The 24,620-nt window shown below is 34.4% G+C and overlaps 1 protein-coding gene across 1 annotated transcript in view; it reads right to left on the bottom strand.

Moving 5' to 3' along the window:
* Window positions 1-24,620, bottom strand: part of LOC129233680 (serine/threonine-protein kinase mig-15-like) — a gene marked incomplete at both ends in the record, with an annotated part of 63,990 nt that overhangs the window by 25,195 nt on the left and 14,175 nt on the right. The window lies entirely within an intron of this gene.

Here is a 24,620-nt window from a genome sequence, read left to right as displayed (position 1 = left end):
GTATTTTATGGAAGTAAATAATAGTTTTCAAAGCTCAATGTTTTGATATTTTTTAAAGCTCTATGTTTCGATATTAGTTTTTAGAGCAACACGATACAGGGGGAGGGGGTAAATCAATATCATTAGTTACCGTCTGCCCCCTGTAGCTATGGAATTGGCAAACGTTCAGTTAATGTCTGTGTGAACAAGGGGGAAAAGTAATCATTTGGTGCACGTGCTAGAGGCTAACATGTTTTAGTTGCTACTTCCGTTCATTGCTTATGAAGTAAAGTAGTAACGCTTAAGCCCAATAATGATTTAGTACTTTTAATTGACACAGAAGCAGTTTCATAAAGTTCTTACCCCAACCAAGTATGCGCATCCCCCCCCCTCCCCCGTCTCTCTAAAATGATAAACTGTATCCAGCTTTGCCTATAATCCCTTCCCAAGAAATAATGCTTCGATTATATCAGTAAAAATCCAAATTTTGTACGGCTTTGCACTAACAAGAAACCTGTGTAATAAGGTCAGTAAAATTTTTTCACCTTCGCAGATGATTTGCTACTCCATTAACAGTTTCACAAAATAAAATAAAAAATGCAGTTAGCGCAAAGGGTAACAAGAAACGAAAAAGAATCCCCAGGAGAGAGGCCCTCACTGCTTTTCGAAACAACTTTCGCCCACGCAATAAGTGGGCCAGCAACGACAGCCATCTGGTCGCAATCGCCAGACAGCTGTACATAGTCACTGCCGGTCACGTGTTTGTTGTTTCCGAGTCACCTTAGAATGCGCTAAAATTATCATTAGCAGATTAAACAAATTGTGGACGCAATCAAGTCGCTTCTAGAAGCGATATTTCGTGGAGTGTAAATCAAACTAAGGATATCTTTCAAAAGGGAGAGTAATATAATAATCAGCGAAATTTTTTTTTTCAGATCGAAATAATGTTTCTCTCAGGACCAGATGCAATGGTTTATAAGGTTTAAACCCCCCCCCCCCCCCCCCGAATTTTTCATCCAAAGAAATGCTTTCCTTTTTTTTATTTTTCGTTATTTATTTTTTTGGTGACAAAAATAATAATGTTGTTATTATTATTATTTCAATTTCATTTGAGAGATGAAATTAGTATGACTGAAAAATTGTATAAACTCATTGTGTGTTTATGGTAGTTATTGAGAACTTCATTTATTATGTAACAATATGGCGTTTTGTAAGAACAGTCCCTCCTTCCATTTAGATAATCTATTGTAACAAAAATCAATAGACTACACATAAAACCATATTTGATTGACCACAAGAATGTTTCAAGAGATATGTTTGGTAAAACACCCTCCGGAACAAAAGTCTGGTTACGGCACTGGTTTCTCTCTTCCCCCTTAGCGTTGAAGTTTTCACAGTGCTGCTTTCTAGGAGGGCGGGGGGGGGGGGATATTTTAACATGCTTCCTATTGTTCTCCAAAAATCTATTTTGAAGATAACACTGATAAACAAACCAAACAACGCAAACAGACTGAACATTCAGCATTCATTTGAGTTTTGACATCTTGAATTCAATTTATGTTTTTCGCCAATCACGAATAACGATAAGACCTACTCGTCGAGTTTCTTGTTTCTACAAATGGAGTGGAAATGGCCAAGAAATTTGCACTCGTCATATTATGACACGTGATTTTCTAAAATAGGCAATACAAGGTATATACGTAAAAAAAGTAGTGGTGATGGGATGCGGAAATGAATATAAATATTTCATGGCCGATATCTACCAGTAGGTACTACTCTTATCATCAAGATTATTCACAGCGAATAACGTTTGTCTTTTTATTTCTTATCACTCTTAAATGATTGGAACTAGTGTAATCTAGAAATTTTGTAATTAGATGAAGTTTTGCTTTCTAAGTTTATCTATGTTGATGTTTTTCCTGAAAAACGCAATTTTACACCCTCACCTCCTTTTTTTTTAAAATAAAACCCATTGCGAAGAGATAAAATGGAGGGAGTGAGGACTTTAATTAATGAAGCAAAGAGCTGAAGTCACGTGATAGATTTTAAAGCAAAGCATTGGAAGAAATCAGGTTTTCTTCATTTGTTTCACGCAAAACATGCCAACCATTCGTCGTTGTTGAGTCACGTGACTTGGGGGTCTTAGGGTCAGCTTTTGCTAAGCTAATGATTGGACTTGCTCCCACCATTTTAATTCTCGCTCTAAGGAAGGTAAAACCTGCTGAAGTCAACCCTTGAATGAAGGCAAACGATTTGAAAAAAAAAAAACTGTGTCCTCCCTTTCCAAATATTAAAACAATGATTTAGTTTATTCTCGTTGTCATGGCAGTCTGAAAACCCGAGCAACCTCACCTTTGGTCAATTGATGATAATAAGCAATTCGAGATTGCTCAAAAATTCTGGGGAATTTTTAACAAATTTCAGTAGCCCTACCGATGGGAATTAAGAAAATGTTCATAAAAAGAAGTGAAGTTGCTTCTCATTACAGAGACATCCTCGCTTAATAAAAGTGATTGAGTTGGTGCAGTGGTTGGAAAAACTACATTTTTTTTTGTAACGAACTACAACTACAACTACTTTAACACAAATGTAGTTAACTACAACTACTTTTTTCAAAATGTAGCAACTACAAACTACTTTTGAAATGTAGTCGCTACTTCGCTACTTTTTAAAAAATAAATAAATAAATAACATACCATACACACCGTTTGAGATTGAATGAAAAAATTAAAAAATTGTTCAGATTGATATATGGGCTCATTTGAACATGGAATATTGCTATAAATTATTTATTCTTTCTTTCCTTTAAACGATTCGATTGAAACGATTCGGCAATCCAAACATTTTTTACCATTTGCACGAATATTTCCTGCAAGAAAGAATTTAAAAGTGGAAGGAATTCAACCTTCAAATTTTTAATCCTTTCCTGACAGTAAATAGTATTTCATTCAAGAAGTGCAACTCGGCTACTTGAAACTGAGATAAATCCAGTCGTAATTTGATTTAAATTTTACATAGACTAGACATACAGATACTTAAAATTGATTTAGATGGTGAAATGCATATTTTAAACAAAAGAGAAAAACTTAAATTTTCATTATATGAGTTAATTTTAAAGGAACTTATATTTCATAGAAATTGATTGCTTTTGAGCTTCAAGCTAGGGTTCCGGACCTGGACACCATCTCTTTTCTTACGCCCCTGATAAAATGAAATGAAAGCATTTTTCTATTTTACCAAACAACCTCAAAAACTCACAACATTTAATAATTGACTTTTAATTTGTTAATATATCAACACTCCATCAGTAAAAAAGACAAAATAAAGAATTGGGGAAAATATCCCAAATGGTACTACTAATTATCCAAAACATGACTAAAAATACTTACTTTACTTCAATGTGCAATTTTTAACAACATTGCACTCGGGCTACAAGGCAATTCGACTAACGCGAAATGTCTACAGAGCCGAGTTTTACTCGAGAAACGAATTTTGCAGCTGAAGCGAATTCTTTACCCGCTACACGAAAATTTTCAGAGCGGAAGCGCAGGGCTTATATCACATTCTTTCTTGGGTACTAAATATTAGTTCGACTGCACATGCAAATGGCATTGATACCGAAAGCTTTTTGCTTAACGGGCAAAGTTTGCATGAAACGGAAAAAAATCGTTTCTTTCTTTCTAAGCCATGCTCTATTCAAGGAGAATATTGGGAAAACGTGAAAGTTTCTATGCTAAACAAACTAATGGCGTCAAACAGATACAACATATGGCGTCAAAATTATATGTCAGAGGTCAGCTCGTACGAATCTGATTGGTGCAAGTTTTACTCGCGTAAGGCTTGCACCAGTCAGATTCATTTGAAAATGCGTTTTTTTTTTCTTTTTTTGAAACTTTATTCAAAAGTAGTTTCCAGAAATCGCTACAAACTCCTTTTTTTTTTAGCGAACTACTCGCTACTCTACTTTTTTTAAAAAGTAGTGCGCTACACTACAAACTACTAAAAAATGTCGCTACTTGTAGCGCGCTACTTCCAACCACTGGGTTGGTGCCATTTGAACGAGTTGGGCCTGAAATTATGTTGCAAAGTTAATTATATCGTAAACTTAAAACAAGTAATTTTTGCATAGCATTTCATAACTTGAAAAAAGGAACTTTTTAAAATGTATTTTTAAGGCGAATTCAGGAGCATTCACTGAAAAAATATGAATAGTTAATAAAAACTGCCAAATAAAAAATATTTCAGGTATGAAATTGGTGAACAAACGAAAAGTAATTTCTATTCTTCTGAGAGGCAGGGCCGGCGAGAGCCAAGGACGGTTCCTTCATGGTTTGGTTCCCAAGCGCCCCCCCCCCCCCCATCTACATAAAACTTATTACATTTATGCAACTTCTGATTAGGGCCCCCAAGGGAAGGCCTCTAGTTTTCGACCATCATTTTTATGTAAGGGGAGGTGAGGCACGTTGGTCCGCTTTTTTACTTACTTTTTATCTCATCAAAAAATTTAATGATCAGTTCGATTTTCTACAATAAGTTTCACTAAACACTTCTCAACCTCACAGATTTTTTTGAAAGTGTTGAATTGATATTAATTTTTTAAAGGAACCTCGTAAAGTGGACAAACGTGCCCCACGGGTGGGGTACGTTGGTCCGCCTGGTGGGGAACGTTGAACCGCATAACTCAAATAACATTTTTTATAATTTTAGTGATAAACACTATCAAACTTTGTAATTACCTTATTCTCTGTTGTGTGTAGAGTGAAAATTATTAAGTTTAAAGAACAATATAACATATTAAATTGAGTTTTTGATAAATCATCTGTATTTTAAAACAGCAATAAGCATTCACCATTAACACACAATTATTTTTTAAAAATCAATATAAAAACCATAGAATATTGTTGCAATTATTGAGATTTAAGAACAAAATAAAGTTTTAAAATTATGTGGGGTAGGTTGGTCGGGTCCAACGTGCCCCACAAAGAGTGGACCAACCTACCCCACCTTCTTGGTCTGAAAATATGATGTCATAATTTTTTTTCTTTTTGACAAAAAATGAAAAAAATACCAATTATATTGAACTAAAGGAACTTACTTTAGGAAAGGAGTTCATTTTTTCCCCCGCAATCTTGATAAAAATCATTAAAAAAAATAATAAAGTTAAATTTTCCGAAAATTAATCAGGGACTACTGAAATAACACTTTCTAAAATAAAATTTGTTCAACATAACTGTACCATGTGATTTCATTATAGGATTTATAGGACCATAGGTGCTATGTGTTACTCATAAAATAAAAAATATTAACAATATAAAATAATCGAGATCTGTCCAACGTTCTCCACCTCCCCCTACCCATGATAAAATTATAGCTTAACATTCAAGGGGGTAAAATTATAAATCATTTATCGTTTACTAGGGTAATTATTCAAAATCGTGTATAGTTTATTTGAGATAATGATCTACGACTTACTCCATTTTTTTAAAAATACACACATTTTCGAAGGTTTTTTTTCTTCTTTATTTTTTTTTTTTTTTTAAATATTTCAGAAGCATGTTTGAGTGCAAAAGTTAAGTTCTTCTGGCGTGTATAGACACTCTACCTCACCACCAATAATATGCAGCTTTCTAATTTGTTATCAATTCTTAAAGTATCAAAAATTTCTCAAAAGATATGCGAACCAAATCTGCTCTCTTACTTTTGTCTTATGCGAATGACTGAAGATTATCCAATAACTTTTTTCCCCCATCAAACACCTACCAATCTGGGTGATCCGACACCCAGAGTGGGCGGCTCCCACTTGCATTTACTAGGAATAGAATTCGATTTCTAAAGCATTTACGGCGAAAACGGATCGATCAACTTACTTAATACTTGAATCTATTTCCCTACTTGAGGCTTTTAGACCTCAACCAAACCCGTAAAAGTTCAAAAAAATATTTCTAATTTAGCGCTTTATGAGAGTACGAGCGCTTCAAATCATGAAACCAAAACTAAAAAAAACTCGTATCCATTTCCTAAAAACGACTAGGCGGATCATAAGGTCTCCGAAAGTCGCTGGTGACCTCTCAATATTTCCCTACTTTTGTCCCTCTGAAAGTACGTAAGTCCTTAGAAATCACAAATAGCTGAACAATAGAAAGCAAATCGTTTGGTTCAAGAGCATCACAAGATTTCTTAAAAACTAAAGCCCATTTCATCGTTTTATGTGACATAGCTTAATTATTTTTGACACCCTGATGTACAGACACTCAAATGTTTAAGAGTATGTATGTTAGGTATACTAATTAAGTATACCTAAATTCAACGGCAGTCTTATAATATAATGCCATAGGAAATTCATACATCATAGCACAGCAAAGTTATGACATGAAAGGAAAAAACTTAAAAATTCTACTTTATAAAAAGCAAATCTATTTAAATTCGACCAAAAAAAAAACACCAAAATCGACAAACATGAATCTTTAAATGGAAATTAAAGAAATATGCCTGGATAGCATCTAAAATTTATGCTATAATGAAATATACATACTACATAGCCGTTTAGAACTTTCATACCTGCTATGTACCCTTAAGAGAGGGTAATTCCATATCAAATCAACCAATGGTCAAAACGTCATGTCTTTAGATTTTGCTCATTTTTTGTTCCAATGGAGTATTACCACAACAGAGAAAATATACAAAGTTTTGGATTTTTTCACTCATTTGTTTCCGAATTATAATATTTTAAAGTTTTGACGAAGTTGAAAATTTTTCCTGACACGTTTTCTTTAAACGGCCGTAATTAATAAACTATTTGACTCAAAGAGTTAAAACTGGTAGTATTTTGTTCTACATTTAATAAGGTTTTATAAAATATATGACATGACCTAGTTCTACCTTTTTCTTTTAACATTTTTTTGAAAAAAAAATTTTTAATTTAAAAAAACTCAAAATCGAAAATTTTAATTTTTTTGAAAAAAATTTATGTTATTAAGTTTTACTTTAGCAACATTTATGCAAAATTTCATGATGGCATTATTGTGGTATCATAAGAAAAAAAAAATATTTCCTCTTTCAACATCTTTATTCATGTAACAATTCATACTGCTTGATCAGCTGGATCATCCAAAGGGGTGGAGGGATGGCAAAGACTGTGCCATAAAGATTTTTAAGGGGATGTTTAAGGGGCATTTTTCTCTGTAAAGAGGTTTCATCCCTTTGGGGGGGGGGGGCTGTACAGTATTTGAGGAGGTGTTATTGGCACCCTTTGCTTGATTGCTTTAAATATATATAGATGTTTATTTATACAGATATATATATATATATATATATATATATATATATATATATATATATATATATATATATATACATATATAATTTATTTTTAATAATAACTTCCCTAAAAATCTAGTTGAAAACATTTGCTTAAGTAAAGCCTTCGATGAGCATTTCGCTTCTTTTGAAACTGTTTAACTGTGTAAATGTATGATACAACCGTGACAAACCATTTTTTATGAATCACCGGGGTGGATGAATTTTTTTACACGTGCGAAACAGACGACTCGGTATGTCTATGGACTGATTTCTGGATATGTTTTTAATGTTTTGTTGACAAATGGAATGTTTTTTATCAGGTTGAACAATGGATTTGGTTATGTTTACGTGGATTTCAAGGTAAGACAATTTTGTTATAGGCAGGTACTGTCCCGTGGAAGGTTAATTATCGGAACTTGTTTTCCTAATTAGTCGAGGCGAAACCCCCTGCTTTTAGTTTTAGGTTTGAGCTCTAGTTTATTGTTTTTAGCTTAGCAAGTGGTGCGTTTGCCCATTGTTACTCTATATTACATGTACTGGAGCTTAAACATTCTCTTCTAGTTCATAGTTAAAATTTTGGTCTTTTGACCATAATTAGTGAATCCTCCACGGCTGATGAGCTCTGGATTCACTCTTTTTCTATTCCTACTTAATAGCTGTTTGCATTTTTCCTTTTTATCATCGTTTGTTATTTATAATTTGTTTAATATTTGTATTTCTGTTTGCTTAATTTTATATTTACTTGGCTTTTTAGTTTTGCTGCGTTGCGCATCTATGGGCTCTTGGTGTGGTCTTTTCAATATTTTTCACTTTTATTATTATTATTACATATATATATATATATATATATATATATACATATACATATATATATATATATATATATATATACATATACATACATATACATATATATATATACATATACATATATATACACATATATATATACACATATTGTATATATACATATATATATACACACACATATATATATGCAGGTTTTTTTAAATAGCCAAGAATTAAAATTTATTAACTGAAAATATATTAGTCTACTTATCGATGGCAAATGGTCCGTAATCGAAAGTGTTGAAATAATTCAGTAAAGCAAAGGTCTCCAATCAACATTTTTTCAATCCTATGTTCATGGGTTGATACATTAGAAGGACTTGACCATCATGAGTCATACTTCAGCACCTACATCCCTGCTACCCATCCCCTAAGTAGCCACTTCCACTCATCAGCTGCCTGGTGTAACGAACCCTTAGGCTTTCTCCTGGTGTAATATAAAACCCGTCTGCTTTCTCCCACTACAGAGGCATTGAAATCCTCAGTACTTAGTATGTTTTTGGACAGTGCACATTCTAAATTTTACTGCTTGCTTTCTTTGAGAAATTTTTTTCCAAGTTTTATTGTTATTTTAATGTTAAATTTATGCATATTTTTGTTGTTAAGAGCCAACTTTCAGTTGAAAATGGATAAACAATGGAGCATATTTTGCTGCAATTCATTTAAAAAGGAAGGACATTGGGTGAAAAAAGATCTAAGAACTGCAAGTTTGTGGATGACAACACTAACATATGGCATTGAAGAATGAATGAAAATTTGTACTGCTTGTCGCATACAATTAAGTAAGCAAAAACATTCTTCAGTTCCTGAAACTGATGATGTTATGAATGAGTTCAACAAAGATCCAAAACCAGGCTCTAATACAGAGGATTCCGAGTTCATGAGCCCTCATAATGGGGATGTACAGTTTGAAGAAATTGTGGGCTATATTGCTTGTGCCTATGACAGCAATTGGTGGATAGGATATGTAATTTCAAAAGATCAGGTAGAAGAAATCCGGGTTTCTTTCCTTCATCCTAGCGGACCATCATCATCATTCATTTATCCAAGAAAAGCAGACATTTTGAACATTCCTAAAAATTTTGTTCTGTGCAAATTACATCCTGTCACTGCTACAAGCAGAACATACCAAGTCTCGAAAGAGGAGATGGCAAAAGCAACTGAAATCTTACATAAGAAGAAAGTATATTTATACTAATATTTACAAATCGAGTTCTATAGTAGCAAAGTGAGTTACACACATCTCAAACTGCTTCTTAATGGGATTAAAAAAATATTAAATTTTATATTGTAGCAATTAAATTATATATAAATAAAACTTAAATTCGCTTTTAAAATATGGCTAAAAAAACTTCAGTAACTTTTAAATTGAAGTTTTCAAATTTAAATAAAATTTAGATTTTTTATTCAATAAGAAATATTTTTTCACCGAAAAAATTGTTTGAACTTGTTAATATGCTTGCAATACTGCCAAGTACTTGTTTTTCTACGCAATAGTCCCAGTTTAAACTTTAACTACTTTTCATTAGAACAAATGTTTTTTACAAATAAAATTAAAGCAACTGTTTGAAAGAGAATTTTTTTTTTCTCCATGATACCACAAAAATGCCATCATGAAATTTTGAATTTATGTTGCTTAGAGAAGACTAAATACCCTGTTTTTTTTTTTTTTTTTTTTCCTCAAGAAAATTAAAAATTTTGATTTTTAATTTTTACAAAATATTTTTTTTTTTAAATAAATGATTTTTTTTGTAGCTAGGTTTTGTTATATATTTTTTAAAACCTCATAAAAGACTGAATAAAACAGCACTAATTGTAGACTTCTAAGTCAAATAGTTCTCTAATAATAGCCCTCTTAAGATTTTAATCAATGCAAAATTTTGAATTCCTCCAAAATTTAAAAAAATGTATAACTTTGCAAAGAATTGTTGAAAAATTTTGAAACTTCAGTTTTTTCATCCTGGAAGTAAGTATAATAAACAGACAAAAAATCATAACAATCCAAAACATTGACCTTCAAAATTTATTTTTTATTGGTTGATTTGATATGGAATGACCCGAGAATCGTTTTCAGCTTGAATTTTGTAATGAGAAGACCGAACAGGTTTCCCAAATCACTCATCTTGCACGAATAATTTTTTACTGGTTTGTAGTTGAAATTCATAACAAATTAAACAATAAAGATTAATAACTTTAATCCTGAGCAGTTATTGTCAGTTTTAATATGACGGACCCTTCAAAGGATGCAAAGATTCCTTACAAGTAGTTCTCTGAAATATTGTTCCCATAATAAGAAACTATAAAGGAACTGTTCCAGAATCATAAACCAAAGCCAAGATGGCCTGAAATTCGCTTCGAAAAGGGAAAGCAATCTTTCAAAACGAAGTTAATCGCCAACGCCGACACTCATAATTGAGATAAAACACACCACCTAAAACAATAACCAAAAATAAAGCAGCAGAGGGATGTTCGGTGACAATATCTGTCCTTGGCCCACATGCAGTACATCAATTCGAGCAAGAGCAACCGAGAAGAACGAAGAAGCTGAAGAAAAAAATAATACGAAGTTCGATAGTCATCAATGATCACTTTTTCACGGATGGTCAAACAGGACACAAATCACTCACATATCTACATTCATGTAAATGGGCAACAGGCTGTTTCTAAAGAAGGAGATAACGAGAGGAAGAGATACATTTATAAGTAAGAAATTAGGAAGATAATGTCTTGTTTTTGTAACGTTTTCCGATCCAAGCGATCCGAACTCGGTGCTGATATTATCAATGCTATCTTCGAGAGGTAAACTGATGAGGGTCAGATATTCGGTCCAGTGATTACCACTGAATTTTAACTTATGAAAATTGAAGTTGGTGAGAAATGAACCTTCGAGTTCAGGCAAAGAGAATTTTTTTACATTAATGAACACGTGGGAAACGCAATTGTTTATGCAATTACTTCACTTTTGGAACTTATAAAAACGCTACCCAACCATCATAAGTTCTGGCAACAATGTTGCTACCCAATGTTGTAGAGTGGAACCGCCAAACGTTCACTTGCTGCATCACTGGTTATGAGTGTTTACCGTTTATCCCATTAGTTGGCATGTCGCGACAAAATTCGGGGTTCACCAGGTTTTCAAAAACCTTTAACTGGTCCCTTTCGGCATGCCGAAAAAGCGAGATTGAAAGTATGTATTTAATTTAACATACTAAATATATGTCCCACTTCAAAAACAATTCCAATTCGATTAATAAAAGGTTTAATTTCGTTAAAATATTAATTAACTATTTTAGCGAAAAATCTAATTGATTATGAATAATTGCATAAATTAATTAAAACAAAGCAAATATTTGTTGTCGTAAAACTAAAATATTTAACAATTGCACAAAGAATATAACATAGCTATTCAATTAGCTATCATCTTTCTTCTCCCTTCATCTTCTTAACGTTCTTCAATCATTGTGATAAAATTGAGAAGGTATTTCATTTTTTACAATTTGATTCATAGGAATTCCTGAGTACCGATTGTGAACATGTTCAGTGTATAAAGAGATGCTAATTGAGCGGGGTTAAAAATAGCATTCATAATACTGGAATATTCATATTACTGGGTGTTCATAGTACAGAAGGGTCAGCCTAGTCAAGTCTATGGAGTTTCAACGGGACCCTCAAAATGTGTTCAGAATATCGGGGTGTTCACATCAGGGAGTGTTCAGATAAAGAGGGTTCACTGTATGTTTTTTTATTATTATTTCCTTATCTTTTTTTTTTCTTTTTTCCCTTTTGTTTTTGGAGGGGGAAAAAAACGAATTTCCCGGCATACTGATCAACCTCACTTACTTCCGGCATGCCAGCTGAGGTGAGGTATACGATAATAGTTAAAATAAAACCATGAAACTAAAGCTGGTGAGTTATTTTATTGTTCTTTACACTTCCTTTAGTTCAGCATTCTTAATAATAATTTAAAAAGTACTTCATTAAAAGAGTTCTAACTTAGCATTCCGATTTCCGTTTCAATGATCCACTGTTCTCTTTCACAAAAACAAAATAAACAAGCTTATAGGTAAAAATTTAGGTACATTCCCGTTAATGAAACTAGATTTGCCACTTTTGCAAGAAGTGGCAAAAAGGTATTTTTAACAGGACGGTTTTTACCGTTTCTCCTTGGTTACCTTCGGCAAAAAAAAAAAAAAAAAAATGTACACTCTAATTTTCACACCTTGAAAAAAAAAATCTAACTATATCTCTGCACACATCTGAAGAGAAGAGCACAAAAAATCCCTGGAACAATCGAAACCAATTGCTTTCCATTTTTTCGGGCTAACCATGAACATATTCCTCTCTAAAAATGTACTCAGACAAACAAATATTGCAATGAAACAAGTACAAGACATCCCACCCCATGATTTTTTAAATTTTTTTTTAAATCGTGTTTTTACTTTAACTCGTATAAAAAGAAAAGAAAGCGAAAGTCATATTCAATTCTTTATTACTCTTATGAGTAATTAATTTCATAAATAATCTTTAACGGAGCCTTTTTCCACAGGGTAAAAGGAAATGAAAAAAAAAAAAAAAATATTTTGGATGATATCAATGTTGAGTGACAATCCGGTTCTCCGAGCCGATACAAAACATTACCTCCAGAAATCTGAATATGGTCATAACCTCGACACCCAGCTAACAGATTCCGCTCAACGCTGATCAGACCTTGATCACGACGCATAAACAGCGAGTTCCCGAATGGAAGGAAGGTCTTTAACCCAAAATGTAAACAAGACATGACATCTACTTTCGCTACAGGAAAAAGAATGAACGTGTCGGCACACAGACAAGCTCGATCGGGGCGGGTGAACAACGAGTGGGGAAGGAGAGAGAGAATGATTCCAGAAGGATTGAGCCATATAAGAAGGCAAGATCTACCTGTCTTCAACGAATATACCTCCGAGAAGCATCATTAAGTCGGTTGTCAGGCATGCGAAGGTCGCTGAGGAATTCATAAAGGAAAAACGTTGTAAATTATTCCATAGTTGAAGCGGTTGAAGCATGCACCTCTTGTTCGAAACACTCTTTTTAAAGGACATGGCGACATGGAATACAAAATGGGCTTAATGCGATTTCTTTCAAAGTAAAAAAAGTATGTGGTGAATGCTCTAATTCTACGTGAAAATGATATAAAATGAAACCAAGTGTTAAACTTCTGAGAATAATATAAGGAAAATCATAATTATTATGCAGGTGATATTTTTAAATTTTAAAATTATCCGTGTTGGAAGGATATTTATTCTTAATGCGGCATTGTCCAGGGAAGGTTCGGGTCTGTCCATACCGCCGGCGCGGTGCCGTGGAACTCTTTTCCGTTAAAAAAAATAACGCCCCTCGGTAGGCGGTGAGATTGTTCTTCCTCAAGGGCTTCTCACTAAGATACCATCGAACCCTAAAATCGCAATTTGCATTTACAAAACACAATCCCTAAAAAAATTACAGCTTCCTTAGGAATAATGAATATATTTTCGCAAAAATCTAAAAATTTCGAAATTTTTCTACTTTTCCAACCTCTATAATTCTGGAATCGATCACTTAGCAAGATTATGCACAGGACCGTTTTGTTCGCAATTTAATGCAGATTATTTTGTAGGTTGCACTTTTTGTGCTAAACGGCATAGTTTTCTAAATATTTCAGAAAAACTGATGAAAACTACTAATTTGCCAACTTCTCACCACGCGTCCCCCCAAATCCGACGCTCAAAATAAGTGTAACTTTTTACCAAACAACATGTAGACTGTATAGAACAATTTGAAGTTGGAGGAAAACTTTTACTTTGGATGTTAAGGTTAGGCTGTTTTTTTGGACTAATTGCACCGAACTATATCGGTAAGAGATAATTGAACCGGTAAGAGAAAAGTTTTGGACTTCCACAAATTCTTGTTTTAAAAAGTAAAATTTAGAATTTTTACCACCCTTGTGTGGAAGAAACTTGTTGGGACATTCGTCGTACATCGCAAAAAAAAAAAAAAAAAAAAAAAAAAAAGTTTAATTTTTAAAACTCTTTGTTCATGAAAAATTTTGGTGTTTATGAAAAGTTAAAATTCTAAATTTAATGTTTTGAGCAAGCTTTCAAAGTTTCTTTTTTCTGGATTGGCAACGCAGAGAGACAAAAATAGAGTCCAGTTGCGAGCAAGCGTGCTGCATAGTCAAATATTGAAAATTTTAAAGTCAAGTTTATAATTCAGCATTAAGATCCAAGATTCGTATTAATAACTATACAAGCACGTACAAAAACCTTATTTTTTGTGTCCCGCACATGACGCAAAAGATGAATATTTGTAGTTAGAATAAAAAGGAAAGTCATTTATTTTGTGTATTTGTTTTTTCTAAATTTAAATTATTGCAGCCCTCTTATGTTATGACAGTTTTAGAACTTTAAATAAACTTTGGCTAGAGAAAATTCCGAAAACAAAACTGTCCCGCACGTGACGCGTTATACAAACAGGCGTTAGATAAACAGTTACAACTTGAAAATATTGAATGAAAGATTTTCCACATAGTTAAATATTCTAAAATATATTATTCTGTAGTAAGAATTACTTTTTATTTTACATAATACCACCATTGGAACCACCACCATATAGCTCAAACAAAGTTATATACAAAATACTTACAGCTTTGCCCCCAGTCAACACGAAAACAGTGCTGTGATACAAGGCTTACAGAAAAGTGTTTTACTACGAAAAATTTCTTAACAGATGCACTGCTACACCCAGAAATTGTCCTATCAAGTTGTACACTAAGAAAATGAAATAAAATATCCTTTCTCAAGAATGATATGAATTATCCAGAGATAAACTTATGTAAAACTCGGCAGAAATTGCTACTTCTGAGGTATGTTTTATATAAATGCCGGTGAAATTACAAAAAAAAAAAGCAAATCTTCAGAATATATTCATAAGTAGTTCGTTCAATAGCTCACTAATTTGTAAATACGCTTCACTAAAATAATTTTTTACTATAAACTGTTTAGCAAATACTTTATTTTGTGTATTGACTCAGTTTCTGACATTAAAAAAATATGCTCTTGCATAAAATTTGCAAATGTCCCACACGTGACAACTCTGTCTTGCACGTGACGCTATACATCATAATTTTTTTCAACAGTTTAAATTATTATGTCTTAGGAAATTATATGTGTTTCATTTGGACATATGTGTTTCATTCATCATGTGTGGAGCCGTGACTTTTAAGGCCTTTAGTTTGTTTTGCCATCGCATTTTTATTAGAGCAGAAATGTTAACTAAATCCCGTGACAAATGGTAAGTGGTTGACTTTTGATGTCCCGCACGTGACGCTTGCAAATTAATTTTTTTCCAATAAAAATATGTAATAAAAAAATAACTACATCTGACGTCTCTTTGTACTAAATGTAAAGATAAGAAAATGTGATACCTTCGGGTTTTTTTTAAATATTAAGCTTTATAACAAATTTTTGGTGAAATAAGAGAGTCCTAGTGTCCCGCACGTGACGATGGAATGGCCCATTACAGACACAGTTAAATAGCTACTTTGTTAAAAGCCAAACTTCTTTGGAAACATGAAACATGGCATGGGTCAAATTTCATTCCCAATAACGTCCATTCGGGGGGGGGGGGGGATGAGGAGTTGTCTCTTTTCTTAACTGGTCTTAATATTTTTATAGCTTATGTGCGTCTGCGTCTGTTTGAGTCGATTTCATCAAACTGGGGTATAACTGGGGCGAAAGAAAATCAAAGATGAGCTGATGGACTTTGAACTTTTGGTTCAGTTACAACGCTTTGCTACTTTCATTTTCTTTTAAGATTTCAAATTTTGTGAAAATGACCGGAGATATTTTGGCTGTCCAAGAAGATGTCTATTTTTAAATTATAACAAAGACTTGATTTAAACTTAATCAGTTTCGATGTTTTTCGATGTAAAATTGTCAATAAATAAGTAATAAAACATGTGTTTACATTTTAAAGAACATTTTGGTTTTTCAAGTTGGTGAAAATTTTGTTCTTTTGGTAAGTAGAGCCAGGATTATATAGACAGTAAAATCATCAAAATATGTGCGCAAAAACAAAAACCTAATATATGTTCTAAAATTCCTCCCCCAAAAAAGTGCAATAAAATAAACACACGAATTGCGACTTTTTCATTTTTTACAGTTGGTAATAAATTTTAATTTTTAGCGCTAATATGTGCAAAAAATGCATTAATTTTATGCACAACAAATCAGGTAACTTAGGAACAACGCACAGGTGGCCCGATTTTTTTGCTCAGAATGAAGAACAATGTCTAGTTTTTTGTCATCTTCCTTTTTTTTTTTGGATATTTGCCGTTTTATGAAGTTGTATGCTTCACCGTCAAAAGAAGATGCAATTGCATATAATAAAAGCTAAGCAGCTAAGTACTGGTTAGCCATTTTAGGTGGAACATTGACATGACAAATGAACTCTAAAATCGAGTGTTTTTCATGGAGCCCAGGGTTTATCTTCATTAGCATAGTTTAAATGCAGGATTCAAAAATGGCTTACTTGCAATAAAAACGAAAAATATCCAAAATTTCCATTGTGATGAAAAAGAAACATTTTTGTGACTGACTATGCGTCATTTCAATAAAAATTTTGTATTCTTGTGCTAAACTTAGTCGTAGGTCATACATTGACAATAATTGAGTTTAAATTCATAGTTCGTTTTGGATGCTTGTTTAATCAGCAGTTCATTCGGAAAATATTAATTGAACGCTGAACTCAGAACTAATTTTTATTGATACCTTTAAGTGACTACTTTGAATTCAAAAAAAAAAAAGAAAAGAAAGATAAAAGAGCGCGGAACCCTCGATTGATCTCCATGGAACCCTGGGGGTCCGCGGAACACGATTTAAGAAACGCAACACGCACAGACCAGAAACAAAATGAGAGAAGTGCTAAACAGCCATGCCACCGGCACCTCTTCGAAGATGTACAGTTTTCAAACCACTCTTACTTTCACCAGAAAGGAATCGAAACTGAAGAAGTGTTTGATTAGCTGAGGTCAACAGGATTCCTCGACTAAGCAAATAAAGCCTCTAATCAGAACACGTTTGTGACAACCTTTGAGCAACTGCGTTCTGAACAATTATTTGAAGAACATTTCGCGAAATAATTTGATGTTTCCCAATATTCTCGAGAAAACGACGCAAGGAAAAATGAAAAACCGTCTCGAGCATTTCTCCCCGCGCGAGAGCGATGTCCTTTTGTACATCACTCCGATTAATAAAAAAGGAAATATTGATGCAGTTGATGGGGTTGCGCTGCGACTCAACATTGATCTGAAAGTGTACAACCCTCTGGCAGGAGAAAAAGATGCAGAAAATGGGTCTCGAATTACATTTACGCGAGATCGTCTGCAAGAATTATTTTTTTTAACTTGGAGAATAATTTATTTCGAAATCTTCTTCGCAGCGGAGAGAAAACAAACGGCGCTGATAAGCAAACGTGCTGTCAAAAGGTCAGCCATCTGTTATATTGTATTTTGAATTGAAAATAATGTAAAATAAATATTTATGCATTAAATAAAACAAATAAAACCAGGTCATGACTTCTGCATTTCAGAACCGTAATAATTAAGTATAGAGAGCGAAACGATTTCCCTTTCATTTCGCAAATGTTCTTAAAAATTCGATTAGAATTTTTTTAAAGAAACTTGCACGTGAGTTCATTTGCATACGCGAAACACACACACACACACACACACAAAATCTACTGTTGTGTAATACAAGAATAGCCTACATATTTTGTTTTTTAAAAATAATTAATATCAAATATGCAGTTTCGTTGGATAAAAGAATGGTTTTAAGATGGTAAAGAAAAAATCTACTTAAGTGAAGTGAATGATGTGTAACAAAAAATTTTGATTAAAGGCGGATGGTACTGGTTTTAACATTTTACATTCAAAACTAAAGCGCCAAGTGTAATAACCAGCATTAGTGATAGAACGCCATTCTAAGAAGAAAAAAAAGAGGTTGAAGATTTAAATGTATTATTCATACAGACCACTCAGTTGCAAAGGTAAAATAAGTGAGAAAAAAACCAGGATCCTTTGGCTATTTTGATTATTATATAATTTATTCTCGTATAATAAAGTTAATATTGAAATAATAAAAACAATAACTAACATAATCACAGAAAGGATTAAATTAATTAATTTTAATTTTCCTTGATGTCGCATTTTAAATGAAAACACGAAAAAATAACAGTACTATAAACCACTAGCACAACATAAAAATTAGCAATAAAGAATTTATAAAAACCTGTGGAGACATCTATTCGATTGTTAGCGCAGCCATAATTTTCTCCTGAGGGGTGAGGGAGGTGTGAATAATAATAGTTCTTGCAGTTATTTACATAAACATGCTAGGATTGGCGATATAGTTTAAAACCAAGAGCTCTGAAAGAGGTAACCCCTTCAAGTACACCAGGCCAATTGCAAATTTGGTCAGTATCAATTTAAAGCTCTATCATTTTTAGCTGTTTGCACTTGCTTTAAAATAGTTCACCGGGAAAAAGGCCCACATCAACCATAAGTGTCAGTCTTTTAAAAATATGAGGCTAATCTTGGTATTATAAACGCAGTTGAACTGGTTTATCCGGCCCCCGTTTATCTGGATCTCTGGTTGATCCTGGTCGAATGTGCCGAGTTAACAAATATATATACAGGGTGTTCCCGTTTAACATGCAAGACCTCTATTGCCGTTTTAACCGTTGGTCCTAGACACTAGCGCAGCCAGAAAAACCTTCTGGAGGGGATTTTTTGATCAAAAAAACCTTCTGGAAGGTTTTTTTAAACCAGAAATACCTTCTGGAGGTTTTTTTTTAATCAAAAATATACCATCTGGGGTAGGTTTTTTGATCAAAACAGTCCTTTTATATGCTTAAACGACTGTATTAGAATACGCATTTATGTTAAAACTAATGCTTCTGAGGGGTGTTTTAACACTCCCCCCCCCCCCTCCCTTGCTACGCCACTGGTCTTAAATGCATATTTCCAGTTGCAAAAATATTCAAAATCAGATGCAGAGTTAAGATACTGAAAGTTTGAAGCGAAAAATAAAATGAGTCAAAAAATACAAAATTTAACGTTTTGCACGAGTCTTAGGTCCTCTAATAACTATCTTCATCGAAAAATAACTCCAGCAAAATACGTTAAACATTGGTACCAAAAGCGCCCATATGCAGAATTTTAAGGGGGGGGGGGGCTCAAAAATTTTCCCCATGGTTTAGCAGAATATTTTCCCCATGGAAACCGATTTCAGTACAGATTAGAGATATTAAAATTTGACATTTTTAATAACTTATTCATTAATGGCTGGAAAAGAAATTTTTATACATTTTTGCAAAGAAAAAAAGCACTAAAAGCAAGGAAGTTCTCATTTCTAAGTGGGGGGCTTGAGCCGCCCCCCCCTCCCCTTTGCCTCCTATATGGGCGTCCTTGATTGGTACGAACAATATTCACCAAGATATGAAACGCAGCATTTTGTGACTTACACCACTTAACACTCGCCATCAATAACATCTTTTTTAGAGGTGAACGGGGGGGGGGGGATATACTAGCAAACAAGAGTTCGCATAGAGCTCGGTTTTTCAAATTGTAAGTGCTTTTGTAGAGTGTTTTTGCGTATCATATATTGAATTGCATATTTAACTAATGAATAACAATGAAATATATAAATACTTGATTGCTTCACTTCGATAACCTGTCATTCTTCTGAAAGCGCGATAAGTTTCAATCTCATCCTTTGCATGGTCTCTTAAAACTTAGAATTCGAATATCTCCTTGAGTTTTGGCCGTACAAATGTCAAGTTCTTTGCGTTAATAATATTTTTCAATAGAATATTTCATAAAATATATGTTAGGGGACCTAGGGCCCGTATAAAAGTCAAACTTTGTATTTTTTGACTTTTTTTTTTCTTTTTGAGCAATCACGAATGCTTATTGTTCTCACTTGGCAGTTTTGATGTCCTATGATTTTATTTTCTCCCCGCCTCCGTCTGCAGCACCACCGTCGGCCGGCCGCCCCACGATGCATACACACACACACACACATACAGACACCTAAACATAAACACACACACCTACACATACACCCTCCCCACACATGCCTTCACATACACACATACATATGCTCCCACACACGAACAAAAATACCCCCCCCCCTACGCACACTCGTGATTGCGAAAAACATAATTTGAATTCAAGATGTCAAAGTTCAATTTTTTTCCCCCCGCTTCAAACCATCAATATCTTAACTCTGCATCTGATTTTGAACAGTTTTACAAATGGAAGCACGCATCTGTGACTAACGGTTGCGAGAATAGGTCTTGCAGGTTAAATGGGAAGACTCTGTATATTCATTTAAATATCAATTTTAAATTATAATAACAAGATATGTAACTATAAGTACGCCAAACATTCGCTATTTATTTTGATTGTACAACGCCTGTTTCCCAAAAATTTGAATTCGGGGCGCCCTTGAGTAGAACTGGTAGGAACTTTCAGCTTTTGAGATATTGAAAGCTTTTTAAAGTGCGGACACGTGCGCGTGTCACTGTCATTAAAACTTTCAAAACAGATCGAATTCATAAATTAGGCAAACTAACAGAATTTGGCATTCTCTCATTTACAAGCAATGACAACCGGATAGTGGTGTTCCCTGCTTCGCCTTTTCATTACAACTGGGAGTAGAGCGGCGGAAAAGAAGCATCCGTTGCGAAAAAAAGGAGTGACCGGTTTTGAGCGAGAACAAAGATTTTTCTGCGAATTCTGTTCGCTTGAAATATGCGGGTAGGCAGCAATGAGACGACATACAGGATACCAGAAAGACGATGACACCAGAACGAGAGAGAGGTCAAAGATTTTAGTACATGAATCTCAAGGTCATGTCGCATTAACCAGTTTATGTCAAGATTCAAGAACCGCACCGTAACTTTGGAGAGAAAAAATCTCTTTGTCCCATGTGCAGTAGCCGGTAATATGTAATTCGTTAACTGAAGTTGTGTTCCACTTCTTTAGTCATGACACGATCTCATAGGGTGGGCCGTCAAGAAATTTTCTGCACGCATAGAAGACAGGGCCATCATACTAACATGATGAACACTTGAAGGTAACTTTGAGTCTGCGGTTTTCTTTTTCTTTCCGAGAACACTGATCTTAAAACAGCTACTCCATTAATCAGTCTTATTTTTATCTAGCTAGGCAAATCTGAAGCTTTATTTTTCTATTGGAACAAAGTAAGATGTTACGAAGCTCTAATGGCCAAAGCTTAGTTCGAATGCCAACTGATAGGCAAAGTTTACTGTCATGACAACATGGCATGCATTGGTGGCATTTCTTCCTGTCCATTTCTGCACAGATCACATCACTATCCAGTTGTGTGCGTTAGTTCTTGTTTCATATGGCATATGAAAGATTTCGATTGATCACAAGGAGCAAACCCCGATTCTTCGCTTTCTCTATAAGGGTTCTAGGTAGGCACATCTTTCTCTTCAAAGATCTCCCTACGTAGAAGGCCTCTGCTTATAATGCAATGCAACACTGATAAATAATTATGAATGTTTCTTTGAGCATTTACGATTGCTTAATGCTTTCATTTGACCATAGTTGCGGTTCCTTTGAATTTATTTTTCTATGCTTAATGCGAACTCCTATGGTTCACGGGTCTCCGCAAGCATGTCCCTCCACCAGGGCGGTGGTATCTATATCCCCTGGAATCGCCTTTGGTTTATACTCTACCCTCTCGACTTTAAACAACCTTCTTTAGACAAAAACACCAACTGTATGTCCAACGCAAAACTACCGACTCGATAAGAAAACGCAACAAGGCATAGATTGGAGTTGAAGATTTTGCATCAAAAAATAAATAACTAAAGGGATGAAATTTCATTTTCTTCCATTTATTTATTTATTTTTGCATTTCCTTTTGCACATACTAGTGACTCAGAATATCTGCATAAAAAATTCACTGCAAAATCGTGCAGGGCCGCAGGAGAGAGCCAAGGCGGGCCTCTTGCCAGTTAAGTCACCGAGCCCCTCCCACCCTCCAAAAAAAAGGGGGGGGAGTGGTGGAGGGGTGAAAAAAAATCAAAACTGCTTACTAGAAAACAATTAACTCTATTTTAAGTGCCACAGCAGTACGCATATACACACGAGTAAATTTTACTTAACGTTTTCTCTTATTTGGAGTTTTTCCCCTCATCTTTTTTTTATATTCTTTTTTCCTTTTTTTTGCGTCTGTGTCCCCCTCCCCCCAAGGCCTGGGTCCCTAGTTTTCGACTAGGCTGACATGGCCTTTCGTCGGGCCTGAAATCGTGCCATACTACATTGCCAAGCACCCCGATGATTTTGAGTGTAGACAATTTGGGAAAAAGTTTTGGGTTATTCTATAATATTCAAACAGCAGTAGCGAGTTACACTTCATCGAAGCTGACAAATATTATCACAATGATATTTACATCCATGCCAAAAAACTGATGGTAATGCGTTTGTTGAGTAGTTAGGAGATGTCAAAGAAAGTTTTTATTGCCATAAAAAGTGTCATTCTCTTCTGATTTCATCATTTCCAAAGCAAAGATGTAAACCTTGACTTGCACAAGCAAGAACTTATCAGTTCTGATAACAGTAACTGCGCCGAATGGAAAGACAATGTTCATTTTCCTTCCTTCTTTTTCCGCAATGAATCGACAACACTTTATTTACTGTAAACACGGAAATCCGTTTAGATATATATCCCTGAAATGAAAACTAGCAGTTCTATAAAAGAAACCAACACAACTTGATGGAAAAGGAGCTAGGTTTTCATCATTTTGCTGCATTGAATAATGTAGACAGCTGAATACCGCAGGAATAACATTTAAGTCCGCAGATAGCACAGAGAGATGCTAATTCAGCTAATTTGGTATTCAGAGTCAAAACTGCAAAAAAAAAAAAAGTGCATGTTTTCTCTAAAAATAGCATGCTTTCTTCACCGGGTGCATTGTTGAACGAAAGTTTAAATTCTGTTTTCATTGTTACGAAAAGAGGTAAATTATTTTACAAAAGTGTTTGTAACCGAAACTTTGCATTAGTTTTTTTTCTCATTCGTTCTTCCTTGTTGCAACAAGATCGCGTCAGCAGAATATGCAAATTGCCAGTAGCATTTAAGCTCCCGGCACTTTGCCTCATTCTCTTCCCTTTCAATTTCAACCCAAGTCAGACTTGGTTGTTTTTCGGAGCTCAGTTGAGTCCGTCGGTTTTTGCCGATAGCTTCGGCTTACTGCTCTTATCATGATTATCATAGCTCAATATGTTTAACTTTCATACTTTGACTTAGAATGTTTGCTTCAGAAGACATTTAAAGTATTAATGAGCTACTTAATATTGTAAAGACCGATATTCAATATTTCGTTTAACATGTCATTGTATATATCATAGCCGTAATAAACAAGTTACTTTTAACTTTGGCTCTTCTTGATGTTGCACAAGACAAATATGTTTTTTCAAGAACTATCACACGTCCTGGTTGAGCTTCCACTAAAAGTTAATAAGCTGAGCACTTTTAAAAGCTCACAGCTTAACATTCATTATAAGTGCAGTAAACTTTCAGTAATCCGGACCCAATTAAACCAAACTTTGCTAAATCCGGACAGCCATCATACTGTATAAACCTTCAGTAATCCGGACTCAAATGAACCGGACTTCGCTTTTTTCGAACAGCCATTTAGATGGGCCGTGGTGGCATGATCGGTAAGACATCGGACTTGTGACCCGGGGGGGGGGGGGGGGTCGACCCTAGCCCATCGAAGATCTTCCGTCTACACTAATGGTGACTGGGGGACGTTAAATGTGCTCGTGGTCACAAAGTCCTCCAAGTGAAACGATACCTCTGGGGGTGTTGGACCAGGGATTACCCGGTTTCCGGTCTGGATCAAAAAATCAGAGCTGTCTTCAGGGTCCCATCTAATTCGCCACTAATAGAGGTAAGTACGGGGGCCCCTGGAGTGAGAAGTGAAAAGCCATTTAGATATGCATACCAGGGGCGGCATTTCAGCATTTCATTTGGGGAGTCGAGTTCCTTAAATATGTATTACCACAGTGTGGTCCCAAACACACATTAGCTAACATGAAGTGGTCATATAATCGGTTTAATATGAATAAAAATTGGTGTTTGGAAACAATTAAAATTTTGATTCACTTTCTAATAAGTTATCATAAAAAACATCTCGATACTAAAGTTTTAATACCTTTTGGAAAAGTTTTAATGCATGACTTTTGGAATTCGGAAGAGCAGGGAATCGTGTTACTAATCTATTAGTGCCCAGTGTCGTGCTGTTTTGCCAGTACAGTTAATAGAGAAAGTTTTTTTTTTTTTTTTTTTTTTTTTTTTTGCCTATTGTGCTTCAAAAATAACCTCCTTACACATAAAAAAAATCTTTCTCTACTAGCTGAGCTGATTGGAATAGTTAAA

This window comes from Uloborus diversus, unplaced genomic scaffold (genome assembly GCF_026930045.1).
Source record: "Uloborus diversus isolate 005 unplaced genomic scaffold, Udiv.v.3.1 scaffold_622, whole genome shotgun sequence".
In the NCBI taxonomy this organism is placed as follows: domain Eukaryota; kingdom Metazoa; phylum Arthropoda; class Arachnida; order Araneae; family Uloboridae; genus Uloborus; species Uloborus diversus.
The sequence above is the reverse complement of the archived record's forward strand: the minus strand, read 5'-3'. Positions and strand labels throughout refer to the sequence as shown.